Source organism: Micrasema longulum, unplaced genomic scaffold, assembly GCF_059751315.1.
Source record: "Micrasema longulum isolate JH-2025_06_02 unplaced genomic scaffold, ASM5975131v1 h1tg000097l, whole genome shotgun sequence".
Lineage (NCBI taxonomy): Eukaryota > Metazoa > Arthropoda > Insecta > Trichoptera > Brachycentridae > Micrasema > Micrasema longulum.
Genome location: NW_028277303.1, coordinates 3,383,124 through 3,402,160, shown reverse-complemented (window position 1 = coordinate 3,402,160; position 19,037 = coordinate 3,383,124). Strand labels below are relative to the sequence as shown.

The following is a 19,037-nucleotide window of genomic DNA, read 5'->3' as shown; positions in this document are numbered from 1 at the left end:
AGTTAAAGAGCTGAAACCTTTATTTATGCAGGTGTGATTCATCTAATTGAATTATTTCACCTACATACCTTTTCTTAAATGTTCTTCATCTCTGTTGTAATATGTTAATATATACATACGTAAGAGAGAAAAAAAAATTAAAAAGAAAGAAAAAGAAAACAACATTATATTATTAGTACAGCTCCCGGTGGCCCAACATCTGCACAAATGCCAAATATAAATATACGAGTATATGACATATATTCATAGAGACACTGTGTGGATACATTATTAAAGAAATTATGAGTTAATGCTATTTACCTCATAACAGAGGACAAAAAATCTGGTTTCGATATAGTAATAACTCAATTTCATTATATTTGGAGTTACCGTAGTTTATATTTAAGATGCTGGCTGAATGATTAATGGGATCACTCATAAGAGATCAGAAATCAAAGTCAGAATGGAGATGGCGTGAGATAGCTTTTTCAGGATGTGTGATCTCCTGTGGTAGACTTTAATTTTGACCGCCAAATGCACATTGTATTATATTCTCATTACTATTTTATGGCATCAAAAATGTGGACGCTCACCAAAACCACTTCAAAAAAAGTTGGAGCTGATGGATTTTTAAAATCCCCTGTGTGGACAGAGTCCGATACGATAACGTTCTTCAATAGATGAAAAAAGATAAAGAAGTTCTAAAGACCATAGAGAAAAGAAAACTTGAGTACTTTGCATGTGATGAGAGGCGAAAAATATAACATATTTCAAGTCCCTCTGCAAGAAAGGATTGAAGGAGGACGCAGTGCAGGTAGAAGGCGCATCTCTTGGCTAAAGAACTTGGGTGACTGGTTCCATTGCAGCAGTTGAGGGCAGCTGCCAACAAAGAGAGAATTACTGCAATAATTTTTAACTTCCATCGGGGGAGAGGTAAGATAAGAAATAGTTTACCTCTTACATATGGATTTATTCTCAATGTACATAATATTTTTATAACATTGAATCTATTCATGTTAACATTCACATGTCTTAGGCATGAACTATCATAGTTACGTTTTTTTTTCCAATAATTCTGTTTCTATGCTATTTTTATTTCCGTGTATCAATTATACCATTTTATCAAACAAGTTCATTTCTGTAAAAATGTTAAGATTATATTAATATCTTGACCTCTATCGGTCACCAAATTGATCAAAGGCACCATCAGAATTACCATTATGGGGTGTCACATCATACATTGTTTAAAAAAAATACAGTAACAAAATCTCAACCTAAATCAAGCTTTCCATAGCATAAACATTACGCAGGTTAAGAAGACGCCCAAATAAAATTTTACATGTTTTTATACTGCTACCGTTTACAGAGTACGCTTTAAGAATTTTTTTTAGCAATTCCTTCAAGTCAATCAAGATTGAGTAGTATAAATTTATCATTTCAATTACACCAAGGGCCAATATTTATTAGCCTCAAAAGCCGTATGCCAAAAATCCTACGGAACCGATTCATCAGTCTGAATTGGTCGTTCTATAAATTTTTTTTAATGTGCCAATATGTCTTCTTGTTGATACTGAACATCGTGGTTTCGGATGTGACAGGGTTTAAAGAACACCCCGTTTATAAAAGAGGTGGAAAACCATTATTGAACATTTCAGCTCTTTCATTTAATAGCAAACAACAATAGGAAAAATTGAGATACACAGTACGTAAAGTGCACTAACTCCAGCTAATGTGGAAGTTCAGTGGTTTTATTTATTTATTAATAGACCATTAAACTAAACCAAAAATTATTTTTTTTAATTTTTATGTATCGCTACGATTTTTCAAAGTTTTGTATTTCTTAAACTACTCCGCGTGTGATGTCTCAAGTTTTCTTCTTCGTCAGTTCTGCCAATCGGTCCTTTGAGGTACCATAAACCGGAAATCTTTCACAACGTAAATAGCATTGGTTGATTCATATGAACCAATGACGTCGTTCAATGAGTAGTTTTTTTTTTTTTTTTTTCATACACTTTTTTAAGAAACTTTCTGCACATTTAATGCTCTGCTCTAATATATAAAAATAATATTAATCAAATTTCAGAAAGCATATTTTATATCCAATTTCACATAGGGCTGAACTTCCTCATTAAAGGTCATGTGCCCTCTAAATGTCCGGAAGTTCTCCTTCTTCATTGAAAATATTAGAATTATATAAATAAGGAAATCAATTGTTGACGGAAAGGAGGTTGAAGCAAACACACAAAATTATTTTTGAAAGTACTTAAGTATCTTAGGATTTATTTCAACGAGACCACATCCTCAAGGGACATTAACATAAATATCTGTGTCTATAATTTCATAAACTAGCAAATTTCATTGCTAATCATCAATATTCCTCTGTTCTGAAATTTATCACTTAAAATACAATTTATTAAAATAAATTCTATGGAAGAATACACAAATTCAGCCATCGGAAATAAAATATATTATTTAACTGAATTTGCAATAATATATGATGAAATTATACTATATTTTATTCTCCCAGTACCTAAGTATTACAAAGGATACAAAGAATAAGGGCACTAAGATTGTATGTATCACAGCACGAAAACAATGTTCATATGAGTAGTTATGTACATATTTTCCAATCAAGTTGCACAACTCACAAATGTTCCAATGCAAAACTTGGTCTTAACGTTCAATATATTTATTATATATTGTATAAACTTTTTGAAAAAAAAATAACGCTGCTCTTGTAAAACCACTGTTATTGTTGTGGATGCAATTCCAGCTCCAATTACAGCTTGGCTAACAGGATGATGTTTATCTTCTAGAGGAACGAGTGCGGCTTTCGCCTGCCTCCCCGGCCTCCCCGGCCTCCCCGGCCTCCCCGGCCTCCCCGGCCTCCCTGGCCTCCCCGGCCTCCCGGTTCTCCCCGGCCTCCCCGGCCTCCTGGTTCTCCCCGGCCTCCTCGGCCTCCCCGGCTGCCCCTGGGTGCTCCCATTCCAGGGTCGTTCTGTCCCCGACCTGCAACTAGAAAAAGAAAATTTATTAAAAAAATATATTTCATACATAATCATATTCATATTATGAAAATAAAAGAAAAGGAGACCACAGAGGAGATGGACTAGTGACAATGTCGAACTCTTGGGACGTAGGCGGAACAGGACAGAAAAACATGGAAAAATTTGGAAGATGACTATTTCCAGCAGTGGAGAGAAAAAGGCTGATAAGAAAAAGAAGATGATCAACACATTTGGGTTAAAAGCCCATTTTTTGTAAACCGGAAGATTTAAAGTATGACAACCTTTTTAATCCAAAAAAAAATAGAGGACGAAACTGAACAAACCTCGAGCTTTCATAATTGCATTTTTTCCTGTTGAGACGTACTTATCGACTGGTTGTTTGAACATCGGAGCATTTTTCAACATATCGGGTAATACAAAAAATATTATTTTTGACCCGCGGATGAACACACTCTCAAACTGCGATACCTTACCGTCGCTATAAGTTACAGTTACTTCTTCCAATAGGCAGTTCATATTGACTTCAACTTCTACTAATTTCCCTCGGTAGAGTTCGCCAGTTACTAGTTCACAAGTAACTATATGACCCTCGCATTCAAGGAGCACTTTGATAGGAACCCCAATAGACATATTGGTATCTGGTATTTATCCTATAGTTCAGGGGTAAAATTAAGTATTTAAGTATTATAGTATGAGGGGTAGCATAATCAATATTAAGTAGGCAGATAAAGCAGGAGGATGCCTTTGACGAACTTCACAACCCATCAAGTAGCTCCTCCGTGGGGTGTACAGAGGTGGAAAGCGCAAGAATGCAGAATTGCGACATGGAATATTAGGGGAAGCATTGGGTGAAAAAATGAACGAATTGTGTGATGTGATGAGGAATAAATGTTTCGATATATTATGTATAATGGAAAGTTGGAAAAGGGTAAGTGGTTCGATGGAACACGGTGATGACGATTTAAAATAAAACACTTTGTAAATTTACCACACAAGAGTTTAATACATTAAAACACGACTAGTTTCGGGTAATCAGTATTACCCATCCTCAGGTGTAAATATAAACTAAACTTAAATACATACACAGATTAATACTTCGGTACTGATAGGGTCGGGCAGAAGGGGGAAGGCAATGTGTGGTGGAGGGGGTGAGGTTTTCCTATGGAAAAAAAAAGAAGTGCTGCCAAATATATGAAGAATAGAAAGGCGCAAGGTTTTCATAATGTCACTACAGAGTTTATAAAGGCTGGTGGTAAAATACTTTTTGTTTGGCTGCACAAGCTTTTTAACCTATGTTTAGAAGAGGAATACACTCCTCCAGACTGGAGAAGAGCTGTTGTTATGCCTCTATACAAGAGAAAAGGTTCAAGGGTGGAATGTGGAAATTATAGAGAAATCAGCCTTTTGAGCGCTGTTGGCAAAATGTATATTGGAGTATGGAGTGAGCGGAAATCTAAAACGAGTTATTGCACAGCACAGCATGTGTTAGAGTAAATGGATCATACACATTGTGGTTTGACATTCATAAAGGAGTCAAGCAGGGATGCGTGATGTCACCATGGCTGTTCAACGAGTATATCGATAACTGCATGAAAGAACTGAAAGGCTTAAGAATGGGTGATTTAAATGTCAATTGTTTTTGGTATGCTGATGATGCCGTGCTTCTTGCTAACAACAAAGAGGAACTGAAATTCTTGGTAACTAAAGTCTACGATGTATGCAAGGGAAGCGATTGGTTTTTTTAAAGGAATTAAAGTATGACTAAAGAGTTATAGTAAAACAGGTAGAGGAATTTGTGTATCTGGGAAGTATTTTTACTAGGGATGGAATGACAGAAAAATATTGAAAGGAGGATGAGTGCCGGGAACAGATTGAATGATGCACTTAAATCAGCCATGGCAAATAAATGTTTGTCGCAAGAGGCAAAATTAGCAGTTCACAATGGAGTCCTGGTCTCAACCCTGATGTATGGAAGCGAAGTATGGACTTGGAAAAACAGGAATGAAAGTAGCTAAATGCTGTCGAAATGCGATCTCTCAGGTGAATGTTGAGATCTGAAGGCTGAGACAAGCATTATCGACAAAATCAAAAAAGGAGCTCTGCAAATGGACAGCGAAAGAACGTCTAAGAATATTTACAGTGCGAAAGTTGATGGATGCAGAAATAGAGGAAGACCAAGAAAGACATGGTATGACCAAACCCAACAAATAGTTGAAGGTGGACATGTCAAAAGTAGTAGTAGCATTTTATTTTTATCAAACAAAGAAAACATAGATAAACTAACTGTATTACAAAATAAAGCCTTTAGAATCATTTTGAAAAAAAACAGATATACGAGGGTAAAGTCGATGGTAAATGAAATGAAATTATTAACATATAAACAAAGAATATTTTACAATACAATGATATTTGTTCATAAAATTATAAACTCTAATAAAAAAAACAGAATTTTAGAAAAAAATTGATCGGAACCAGCATGAACACGATCACAATACTAGAGAAAAGAACAAAATTAGACTTCCATTTAGGAAAAAGGCAAAGTCACAAAATTCAATTTTATTTAAAGCAATTAAAAAGTATTACGAAATGGAAAAAAATATTTATGAAGAAAAAAACATATCAAAATTTAAAATAATGGTCAAGACATATGTGATAAACAATTTATAAATTAAATATATTTTCAATGTTAATATTAGAACACACATAACAATATGTATGATATGTGTGCCCTACTGAAAGATTTAAATAAATAAAAAAAAGTCGGAATAATCAGCGCGCGTGCATGAGAAGATGTATTAATGTAGAAAAAAACGAGATCTGTATGCAAAGATGAGATGAGATTTTGAGTGATGTGGCGTTCTATCCTCTGCCTACCCTTACGGAGAAACGGCATGATGGTTTGTGGTTGTTGTATTTATATTATTGATTACAAACCACTTTTACAAAACTGAAAACAACCGATGGAAAACGATTTCCAAAATCGTAACAAAACAAAAACGGATGAAACCCCGCGCAAATTGATAACTGAAAAGAGAGAAAAAAACGATTCAACTTTAATTGTGTTGCCAGCAACATTTGTTCATTTGTTTAAGGGCATCCTTCACATATATTATATAAAAGATTTCGGGACAACGAGTCATGTATGTTGGTAAATGGTATAATAAGGGATATAAAAAAATAATTTAAAAAATTTAAACACAGCAGGTTTCTGAAAAAAGATTATTAAAGTGAAAAATTTCAAAATGCGTTTAAAAAATGAAAAAAGAGTAAATCGACGAAATTCTCCTTTTGATAAATTAAAAATTAAAAATCACATGACGTGCTGCCAATTGTTATATAATATATATCAAATTTAATTAATATTTTAAACTAAAAAGAAAAAAAAAAATATTTTTTTAAAACGCCCACCACACATTATTTTTATAAAATTTACTGATTTTATTTTTTTAATGACGGAATATTGACGCCAATGATTCTTTTATTAATTGCTTAAAAGTTGACCGGTATGTGCTGCCACCATTTTTCACTAAGGTGGTGAAATATGAAACCATTCATATATTGCATGTATTTGTTATTTGAGATTTCTATGTATTGGAGTGTGGAGTTTATTGTTTTGTATTTGGGTTTTATCTGACGTATGTTTGGAGAAATTTAGCTACAGGCGTTAGGCGTTTCGTAGTTACCATGGTTATGTAATCTGTGGTTACTCGGATTGAAAATGGCGTGCTACGTGTAATGAGTATTAGTCAAAAATTGTGCGATCCGTTCGTTTGGAATTTTGACTTCTTACAGATAAAGAAACTAAGTGGAAAAGTTTTTTATAACATTAAGTTACTCTGGGATTGTTATGTTTTGTAAATTTTTATATTTTCAACATGGATTAATTGTACAATTATTGATGAAATTCGAAATATTTTTGACGTTTGTTCACATTTATGTAAACATGTCTTCTTTTCAACGAATATAATTCATATTTCTCTAAATTATCAATGTGAACATTGTACTTTGACAGACTTTGTACAGTAGATAATAGATTTGAATAGTAAATTCATAAATAATTTAACGAATAATAATTTTAGGTTATTTTTCTTTATACGCCTAAAATCTTATTTTTAGTATGTCTCCAAGCATTTATGATTAGTTAATCTCCAGTCTGAATGTTGAATTTACAAATATCTTATTTATTTCCAGACAACTGAAAACAAAAAGTTTATCCGAATATGGTTTCAATACCAGAGCGAGTGACCAAATCAGACTCCCACTTACAAAAAGGGACAAAATTCAAGTTAAAGGTAAGACATATTTTATTTTATAAGGTAATTCAACAAAGATATATAATTGAAAACATAAAGTTTGTAGATATTATTAGTCCATGCAATTTCACATGCTTACATATCTTAAGTTATAGAATACCCTTTGGCACTACATAAGGTCACAAAAGGCGAATGGCGGGAAAGTTGACTTCATGACATGGGGGGAAAAATGGTTCAGGCTGCAAACATAGCTGAGGCGTCGGCAGCTCATTGTAAAAGTCTATAGCCATGAACCTCCGCTTCTGGATGTTAATATTGCTAACCAATGTTCACAGACCGGTGCACAGTTTATTGGTGTTCAAAATATCAATGAAAAAAATGTGGCCGACACTATCAAAAAATTTAGTTACAATAATTCTCTCGGTCCAGATTTTATTCCGACATTCTTCCTAAAAGGTTGTGTGGAACTGATAAAAAAAACCACTTTATTTTTTGTATATTCTTTTCATTATGCGGCGGTCTTCCCAAAAACATGGAAGATGTCAAAAGTAACTCCTATACATAAGTGGATATAAGTCACCCATAGAAAATTACAGACCTATTTTTTCTGCACCAGCAAAGGTATTTGAAATCATCGCTTCTCGAGTAGAGCCATTTATTATTGATGAACAGCATGGGTTCAGGAAAGGCTGCTCGGTTAAGACTAATTGTTCTCGTAAATTATCTCACGTATTCTCCTACTATATTGGCAAGATTCTCTTCATGTATTTTTTATTTTTATAATTTGTTTTTCTTGAATTTTAGTTCGTAATGTATACATTATTTTAAATAAATGAATTGAATTGAAATAGAGTTACACAAAAAACAATTTATAAATTAAATTTATTTACAAAGTTATTTGTTACAGCGCTCATAAGAAAACATTTATGCACTACTTCAAGATTCAAAATAAAAAGTTTTTAGCTTTGATCATTGAATAAACCATGTCATCTTCAAAACAATTAATACAATTAGCTAGCTATGTAAAAGATTTGTAATTCTAATTATGTGTTAGTTTTCAGAAATTAGTAACTGTCGCTGAAAAATGCACCGATGTATTCAAAGGGTGCTTTAATGCATTTTAGAGAATTGCAGACAGCTTGGAATTTTTAGTATTACACAGTACATGAGTTTTTGCAGTATTGATTTTTAAACCCATCCACGCGGAGTATCTATTAAGCCCATCAACAGTAACGGGAGAAGACCTCCTACTGATTGAATCACCAATTATAAACTGCATCATTGGCAAACTCTAGGTCGCAGAGTTTTTGGAAGTAGGAGGATATTCATGGATCTAGTGGAATTGACTTTCTTAGGAACATTAAGTAGTGGTGCAAGGACGCAACTTTGGCAAACTCTGGTGGTGATCTCAAACCAATGTGTGACAATATTGTTAATTATTCTGATTCGACACCCACTGTTCAAGTAAAAGGCTTGATCTTCTTTAGATACTATTGTAAATTCATAATGAAGGTAAATGAAGCTCAAAAGAAGAAAAAAAAAGTACATACTTTAGTCCCTAGTCGAGTTGTAATAACTTTTGAGAATATAATTATTTGTATTGTATGATTAATAAATAAAATATAAAAAAACTGAAATTAATTTTTGATTTAAATAATTTATTGAAAATTCTTGATGGAATTCCATTGTAATGATGTAATAACTTATATAAGTTATTAACTAAAAATACTTGGTACACTTCCACTTATTTGTTTGACCAATTAGCGCTTTCACCCTCTAATGGGCATCTTCAGACCAGTCCGGTCCTGGCACTCCGAAAACTGGCGATCCAACATGCATTCATTTACTTTTTTGGCGTTTATTAAGAGGCCTGCATCACTGCAACAAATTTCCAAGATATTTGGTATTTTATAAAATTTCATCACATTTACTAAGATCGCTATGCGAAACAACGAAAGTCGCGTCGTCTGCATGTAGAAAAATATTTTTTTAATGAAAAAACTTATCAAATCTGCATTTTGTGAGGTTTCCATGAGAGCAAAAACAAAGCTTGCAATTGCGATCAGATACTGAAGAATTGCCTAACACGTGTCTATTGAAATACAATATGCAGATTCGATAGTATACATAGAGACCATCGATATATTATTTATATATAATATGGGTCTTAATGTATAAAACCATAGCCATAGTGACTCCCCACCTGAAAAGTATAAAACAAATTAAATAAAAAATTACTTATCATTCGAATTTCATACAACATTAACTAATTTATTTTAACTTTCACAATCACCCTGTTTCTCCATAAAGGTAGGCAGAGAGGTAGTACGCCATATCACTTTTTGCATACAGATCTCGCTTCCTCTACATTCATACATCTTCTCATGCACTTTTGCCGATTATTATGACTTTTGGCTTGTCCATCTTTAAGTGTTTGTTAGATTTGGTCATGTCATGTCTTTCTCTATTTCTGAATCCATCAACATTCATCATATATCTTTTTAGCCGTTCTTTTGCTGTCCATTTGCTCTAAATGTCCAAACCAAAGCAGAGCTCCTTCCTTGATTTTGTCATAAATGCTTATCTCAGCCTTACGGATCTCAACATTTGTGCATCTATCGTACATAGTTTTGCCAGACATTTGCCTGAGAGATCACATTTTGACAGCATTTAGTGTAATTTCATCCCCGTTTTTCAAAAGCCAGACTTCACTTCCATACATCAGGGTCGGCACCAGAACTCTATTGTAAACTGCTTCTTTTGCCTCTTGCAACAAACATTTATTTCCCAAGGTTGTTTTATGTGCACCGTTCACTCTGTTTCCGGCACTCACCCTCCTTTCAATATCTTTCTCAGTCATTCCGTCCCTAGTAAACATACTTCCCAGATACACAAATTCCTCTACCTGTTTCAGTATAACCCCATTCACAGTGATTTCACATTTAGTCATACTTTCATTTCTTTAAAATACCATCACATTCAATTTATCAACATTCTTCTACAAATCCTTCCCTTGCATACTTCGTACACTTTTGTTACCAAGAATTGCAGGTTCTCTTTGTTGTTAGCAAGAACCATGGCATCATTAGCTTACAAAAGACAACTGACAGTTAAATCATCCATTTTTGCTCCCATATTTAACTCTTAACTGGCATCCTTGCCCTTTTGGACCCATGTTGATTTTTGTTTATTCCACTAATCTCTCGTTTTTTGCGGAAGTGACCCCCCCCCCCCCTCCTCAGTATCTTCTTTTAGTCAAAGTGCAAATGTACTAGTGAGAGGACGTGTCGATCGGACCAGTAAAAACAGTATTTTAAACAAGTGAGTGGGTCCAGCATACGTCCAATACGCAATTTACATAACTTTTTGTTTTGTGATATATCCATCATGGACATGCAAGTTGCCGGCACGAGTGGTACCAAGGCTCGTTCCACAGACCAAAAAGACAAAATAGGACAGTATCTTCTCGAAAAACCCAATGATAACTATCCTACATCATCACCAGTGGCTGAGCTACAACAAGTTTTTTTCATTTCTTAAAAACATCCCTTCTTTTGTAAGAATATGTGGATTCAAATCCTCCATAGACCAATTTAATTTCGATACCTCGAGTATTATTCAAGCTATTTGCCCTATATTTTTTGTAATCATGAAAATAACAGAAAGAAGCATTTTACTGTTTTTTTTTTTAATTTTCAAATCGTTTAATATTAAAACAAAAAAACACATAAATATTACAAGAGTCGATTTCATTTTATGTACAGTAGCATTCGGAAAACGAACAAAAATGAATAAAATACACGAATGAGTAAAATATGTGTACGTGAAAACATAAATAAATTATTGCACGATCATAAACAATTGCATCTTTTTATTCTCTTGCTACTATATACAAGTAGGCGCTGTGGTCGTTTGGTCCCCCCGTTCGGATCATGTGTAATTTTTGGATACTTAGTGAGGAAAAGGTTAAGACTGATTAAAGTACTTATTTTTTTTACCAATTAACAGAATATGAACCATGTAATTATAAACAAAAATCAAACATAAAACATTTTTTAAAGGGTGGGTCCAACGGGGCTCGGACGCCAGCAGCGTAATTTTTTACCACGACGCCAGTTAAGAGTTAAACCTTTTAGTTCTTCCATACAGTTATCGATGTATATCTTGAACAGCCATGGTGAAATCACCATGTCAGGTCCCCCCGAACGATCACCACAGCGAAAGCATCTCGGTCTTGAGGTACTCTTATATTCCGCAGCCAGGACAACTGCTTATTGAATGTACTCTCCATAGTGATTCCTGAGAAAAGATGACCAGTGTGGTTTTTCATTGCCTTTTCTGGTGAATTTTTCTGTCGGGGTTATCTTCCCTTAACTGGTTGGTTCTGGTTTGGAGGCGCCAGAAACTCTCCTTTCATCCTCTCGTTATCTGCTGTGATCACATTATGATGAGTGCGATCCCATTGCCCGGGGTTCGCGATGTGGACGCTAACGAGTTGGACTAGTCAGTAGTGTTGCAGGTAGAATGCAACTGTGCGTTCGCAGAATTTAAGTAATCACACCCTTCGGCAAGATGTTACTCACTGCGACTCCACTGACAGTTTGAACCCTGAACTAAGTTTTGATGTTTATACAAACTAATTTTACAGGTAATTTTCAAAAACTACCTACTATTTCGAAAGAAATGTTTATTTTTAAATTAAATAGATGTCATGAATTTTACTTGAAAAAAATATTTATTGACTTTAAAAATTATAGATCCAAACTTGGAATCATAGAATCAAACTCAAATGGTTTGTCTATTTATTTTTACTAAATAGCTTTGTTTTAAATACATTTAAAATAAAATTAAAATATCAGTTAAATAATTACAAAACCTTAAAACACGCTATGACGTATAATAAAAAGGTATTTTTAAAATAAAAAGTACGTTCATAATACATGCATGCCATGTAATAATATTGTGTTCATTTTTTTAAATTCTAAGATTTGGCAACATTGGAGTTACTTATAACCGTGGTTACAGCTTGAAAAAAAGCTACTGTTTATTGATTTGAAAAAAAATACATATTTTTTATCAGTGGAAACTCGTGTTAAAATAGAAATAGGTCAAAAATAAATTGTAAAAAATGACCGATATTCATTTATACTATAAAACATTAATTTATACTGTCCAACTTTTGCTAGGTACACCTTATTAGTACGGACGGGTTCATTTAGGCATATTTTGGAATATTAGAGAAGTCTCCCAACTAATATAGGTCAATGCAGCATTGCCCCGATCAATACATATATTATATTGCATCGTTGCCTGCACATTGCGTATCATAAATATGCAGATGCAGCTAAATAGACGATTCGATAAATATCTATGGTTACGGCGTGAACAGTCGCTTTATATTTTCCTAACGTGTGATGCTGTTCGATATCTAGAACTAATTACTAAAAATCGTTACTGGAACACTATTCGAATACAATTTTTCATCAAAAGAACGCGACATAAAAACATAGAATATGTTAGTATTGTATGAAAATATTATGAATAACTAACTTGTTCGTAATGTACTATTACTATTTTCGTAATATTTGACATTTTATTAAGGTATTTATTTTATGTATCATTATCTTACATCACCTGTAGCTCATTCACAAATAACTATCAACGTGCTAATAAGCGACGTGATAACAATTTCTCACCATGGTTGCTTATCGTATTCGCGATCACAATGGAACATCCGTGAACACCTAGTATTAAATATCAAAATATTTACGTTTCGCGACCTATTATTTTGCTGTGCAATCACATATTTGAATTTCATCGGTGTAAATATGGAAAATATTCCAAAACTGCTATTTTTATTTATTTATTTAGTATTTATTATGCTATTTATTGCATTTAGCCGGTGTTTGGTAATCAAATATTAAGAAAAGTAGTCCCCAAATTGTAATTTAATTTTCACTCTTTTGTATAAGATACTCCTTACTATTTTGCAAATGCAATATATTGTGTTATTTTTTATAGCAAATGCCGATTTTAGTATTTATTTACGAGGAAAACAAAAAAACAAACCGACACGAGCGTTGACTTATGACTGCGATAACTTAAGCATGTTCATTATTGTTGATTGTGATTGCTCAAATGCTTAGCATGTTTTTAAGCACGTCGATGATTATTTGTGTTTGAGCTACTGTAGTCACATATATTTTTATTTCTTTTGAATAAAAATTTAATTTTTAAAAATCTATTAAAATCAGTATGGAAATTGTCTGTCTTCTAACCACTTTCGTAATAAAAACAAAATTTTATTTTTGCACCACAACAAGGCCAGGAGGCCCAATTACAGTGGTGAATTACATCACAGAACACCCAGGCTTGAGAAAAATCTAATTGAATTTTTGTGTTCTCTCTAGGAAACGAACCCGGAACCTTAATGAATTAATTAATTAATTATGGATAACTTATAAAGCGCCATTTTCGTAATAAAATACCTCAAGGGCGCTTTACATGGTGATTCTATTGTTAAGTTAATTTAATTAAAGTTTTAAATTTGTAATTTAATTAAAATAATTTATTTTGTTGTCACGTGCTACGGATTTATTCAAATGATTTAGAGAACAAGTGGGTTTTAAGTTTTTTCCGAAACATCACTTCACTTTCACAGCCTCGCACCTCTGCTGGGAGAGCATTCCATGCCATAGGGCCTGCGACCGCAAATGCGCCTTCCGTGTGTAAGTCAAGCGCCTTGACCACTACACCACGGAGGCCGCCGTATTATATCAAATCATATTCTCTAGTCATGTGGCAGCATATTGTTAGAGCAAAATTTTGTCTTAATTGTGGTTCTGTCAGTGATACGCTTCGGGGAAGTCTACCAAAATTAGCATAATAATTGTCATAAAAAGAAGTAAGAAAATTGAAAAGTACATTCATTTTTCGTTGCCTAGTAGGTAAAATAATTCAGCCAGATGAATCTCACCCATACCAATAAAGGTTTCAGCTCTTTTACTTCACAAAATTCAAGGGATGGAAGAGTTGAAGAAATGTGAATGTTTGAACATAGGCAGAATGGTGAATATTACACAGTATGCAAAACGGCCACTTAAACCAGCCAATTACAATTCATAAGCCCTGTAAACGCCTAGACTTCCATATTCCCTAAGGAGGAAATCTAACATGTCGACAAACATTTAAACATTCTCAAAACGTATGCCGTGCGATGTCATACCATGGGCTTATTCACAGATACTACACAATGCGTTTGTATTGCTAACGAGTCAGCAATGATAAATCGAATGCACTAAAAAAATTCAACTGAAAATATTCAAAACTTTCCTTTAGAGCCGACAGTAAGAATAGAAATTAAAAACAATTAATTCGAGTACCAATTTGTATATAAATAAACAATAAAGTAGGCAATAATTTTATGAATACATTATTCGAACATACAATTATTTTTATCAATGATGAATTTTCGTCGAATATTACATCCATATTAACCCTTTGGTAATTCTCACTTGACAGTAATTGCTTTGTTGAAGTGCTGACGGAATCCTATCAATATGTTTATGGTAAATAAATATTTTCCGTCATCGCAATAAGTTGCAGATAGTTGCAATTAGTGTTTATTTTTTTAGTACAGTAAAATTTATGAATAATAGACACTTATAAATATCTAATATATTAACTACGTCGTAGCACTGGAAAAAACGCATTGCTATAAACCATACGGGTCTTAGTAATTACTGTTGATTTAATAATATTAATCACATTTATAAAAAACACAAAGTGTATTGTTCTTAAGAATACATAAAAAATATTATCATATTAACACTAAACATTGCCAACAAAAACACTGAACAGTCACTTCAATAAATATTTCGTATTAACCTCATGCATGATAGTCAAACGCGCAAACCACTACACCACAAGTAGGACATAAAATAACGTGTTTAAAAAAAAAAGTATATGAATCAATTATATTTTTTAATATTTGAAACGCTCATTTTTTGGCATTTCATTATAATAAAAGCTCTATAAAAAAAAAAGTTGTTTTATATTTATTTAAGAATAATATATTATCAGTACAGAAAAGTAACACTCTATATATTTAATCGGGTTGTGGTCCTGTGGCTAGTGTCTCGGACTCACGGACCAAAGGTCCGTGGTTCGAATCCCACTCCACCCCAACTCGATTCCATTTTCTAATAGTGAGTTATTTACAACTCGTTGAAAATGGCCCTCAAAATTAAATATTTGGGTAAATCATAAGAACGCAAATATTTCTTTTTAAAAAAAAAAAAAAATATGCTATACATCTGTGTGGGTACTGTGATTGCCTAAACTAAGGCCGAGTTACTTATATCATTGTGTTTCCTTTGGGGGAAAGTTTAGTTACAATGAACAGTTGGACCGTGTAACATTGTGCGTTCGCCGTGGAGACGTTTTTAAAAATGGTGATTCTGTGGTAAAAGTTCAGAGGAACTTCCGTCTTCATTTCACCCCGTGGTTCAATTCCTACCCGCAATACCCTTCTGCAATGAGTTTAGAAACTTATTGAAGAATGGTATTATTATTCGTGAAACCGGTTCTGCATTGAATAAAAACCAAGAGGCAGTATGAAAACGATCACAACACCTGTAAACGTCGAAGCCGTGCATCACGCATTTCAACAGAGCCCCCGACGATCTGCAAAACGATATGCTCAATATCTTGGAATTTAAGATACTTCGTAAGTCTGTTTTACACAATCTAAACTTCCATTCCTACAAAATCGCAACTGTTCAGGAGCTGGAGCCTCGAGATTTCGAGAGAAGAAGTGATTTTTTGAACATAATAAGAAATATGTTGGAAAAAAACACTGAGATCATGATTTTAATGGCAGTTGAAGCTCAATTTCACCTCAACGGCAGTGTACATAAACAAAATTGCAGATATTGGTCATAAAATAACCCTGAAGAACTGTACCAGCGCTCATTGCATTGTGATAGGGTTACAGTGTGGGCTGAAGTTGCGAAATTTGGTATGATAGGGCCCTTCTTTTTCGAACAAAACGGGAGAGCGGTCATCGTTTACTCTGAGCGTTATTTGACCATGTTACGTGAGTTTCTAGTTCCGGAAATTTGTCACCGTCGCATAACTCGTCAACATGTGTGGTTTCAAAAGATGGAGCCACAGCTCACACTTCAACTGCGTATATGGGCGAAGCAAGGGGGTTGTTTCCAAGGAAAGTGATGTCCAACAGAGGAGATGTTGACTGGGCGCCACGCTCTCCTGATCTTACGCCATGTAACTTTTTATTGTGGGGCTACCTTAAGAGTAAAGATACATCGATAAGCCATGATCTTTTGTCTATTTGAAGGATGCCATTGAGCGAGCCATTGTGCTAATACCGTGTTACGTGTTGGAGAGAGTAATGGTGAACTTTGCGCAGAGGGTAGACGAGTGGGCCAAAAAAGAGGGTCGAAACTTAACGGACATTGTTTTTTACATATGATTAATTTATTTTTCAAAACCTTAAGGTACGTGGGAAATTCCATTCATTGTGCACATTTTAAAATAAACAATTGTTAAATCCCAAAAATTGACTGCGTACCGTAAAAGCATACAACTTGACCAAATATTTTTATTTCTTTAATATTACCCTTAAAATTTTAACACAAATTTGAATCTATGTTTCAGGTTACAGAAGCATACCACATGTGTGGACATATTAATATCCTTCAATTTATTTTTTGTTGTCCCGATTTACCTGCATTTTTTTGCAAACATGAGACGCAATAAGAAAGTCGTAGTTTCCCATGTAGCATTTAACTGCTTTAACCATGAGACAATAGGTTTTTTTTTAAATTTCAGTTTCTACAAATAATATTATAAATATGTCATGCACAATTGGAGAAATTAAATAAAACTAATTTTCATCTTTAAAAAGCATGATATTATTTGAAACGTTTGCTACATCATCAAATAAAAAAACCCAATCAATAACAAAATTATAGCTCTTTCAAAAATCGTAAAAAAAAATTCAAAACTCGAAATTGAGACTTTGTGTAATTTGAGACATATATAATGCTAGAACCATAAACAAATATTAAAATGCATACACTATCTACACAGTCTGTACTTTTCTGTAATAAAATAACTACTGTAGTCGTACCTAATTATAAAATATTTGAGTTTTCTCCTAATTATTCAACATAACTATCAGTAGAGATTTGTGGCAATTTGAGACTTATGCACCTTGTTGGAGACATAGTTTCAATTTACCTTCCAAAAAATAATACACTCATTTCTGGGAATTTTTAGTTTTACTCTACCAACCTACGCTAAAAGTGTCAAACATGGCGTTGACTTGCTGACGGAAAAGTGCCCCACGAGATTGTATTATTAAATCGATTTAGATCACTACAGTTTTTTTTTCTCATAATATAGTTTTGTGGCAATTGTAATTCGGAAATATATTTAAATTAAAGACCAATGTCAGTTTCTCAATAAATACCACTTGCTTTGTTTAAATTTCCTCTTGACAGCAATTATTATACACTGCCAGAGTAGCAATGCTACCTACCACGTGTATTATTATGTGCCGCGGAAGTTTCGTCTCAAATTATAATCAGGTCTCATGTTGTATGCTTTTACAGTACTATTATTTCAAAAATCATCAGATTACGTAGGCGGACCCTGTATTATGGTAAGTGTGGTTTCCGTTGCAATTTTTATTCATATTTTTAAGTTTAATCTGTTAATTTGTCATTCAACAAATATAAACATATTTTTCAAAATGACAGTTGATTATTATCAATACATTTTGTAAGAGAAAGAGAAAGCCCTTATAACCAGTTAAAAGAGTGTGTTAAAACCTCAGAGTAATAATGCGTCAACCTATAGAGAAGCCCTATCACTATATTTCATAGAATGCAAGCGATGTTAGTTAGCAACAAATTGGCGGCCATTTTGTTCTGTTTGACAACATACGCGTAACATTTCTATCGGATGCTTTTGTCGCTGTGCTTGGCTTTGTTTATAAATAACTAGGATATTTACGTTATAATAAATAAAAATCGACAATGGTGAATTGCAGTATGTTTGGTTACAACAGTAGGAGCGTCAAAGGTGTTAAAGGAGTCAGTTTTCACAGGTAATTGATTTCGAATGTTTTCCTATGATTTACATCGATTTTTGGCATTTATTATCCCGACACGTGTACTTGCTGTTTAAAAACAATTTTGGGGATGAATTTGTGAATTAAAGTATGTTTACTGTTGATAATGAAAGTTGATTACAGGCAATATGTCTGGCCTGCATCAGGCATTCTTATAAAGTTTAAGTCTTTATCGAGTAGAGGTCGATTCGAATTTTACTCGGAAACAGCAACGTCAACCTTGAAATTGCATCTAAAATTACGTGTCTAAATTTTAGGCCGCTACGGCCGTTTCGGAGATGTGACGGACAAACAAATTAACTCAACACAGAACTTCGATTCCGCGGAGTCGGGATTTATGTCTCAATAAATGTAACATAAGTATATTGTAAATAAATAAATAAACACACACATGTATTTTCAGTTTTATAAAATAAATATGGTCGTATTATAAAAAAATAAATTGAAATAACCCTGCAATAATAAATACACAGTACAAATTTAAAATGCAAATTCATATTTATTTGGCATTTCTCAACCTGAATACGGCCCATTGTTTTGCTGCGAACTCTAGCTAACTTAATACCCAATAGTCGTAGAATGGTTTTCCTACATTTGTGCTCCTTTATAGCTTGGCGCATTATTACTCTGAGGTTAAAA

General features: G+C 33.6%; 1 long non-coding RNA gene and 1 pseudogene across 17 annotated transcripts; one reads left to right on the top strand and one right to left on the bottom strand.

The window, feature by feature from the left end:
* Positions 1–2,791: 2,791 nt before the first annotated feature.
* LOC148284721 (small nuclear ribonucleoprotein Sm D3 pseudogene) lies at positions 2,792–3,617 on the bottom strand (annotated as a pseudogene).
* Positions 3,618–6,619: 3,002 nt separating this feature from the next.
* LOC148284720 (uncharacterized) lies at positions 6,620–8,877 on the top strand. Of its 17 annotated transcripts, none has more exons than XR_015824276.1 (4): positions 6,629–6,841; positions 7,179–7,279; positions 7,780–7,861; positions 8,295–8,877. It is a non-coding gene; the product is annotated as an uncharacterized LOC148284720 (long non-coding RNA). The 17 variants fall into 17 exon arrangements; XR_015824269.1 differs by having other exon boundaries at positions 7,390–7,861; XR_015824257.1 differs by lacking the exon at positions 7,780–7,861 and having other exon boundaries at positions 6,620–6,841.
* Positions 8,878–19,037: the final 10,160 nt, after the last annotated feature.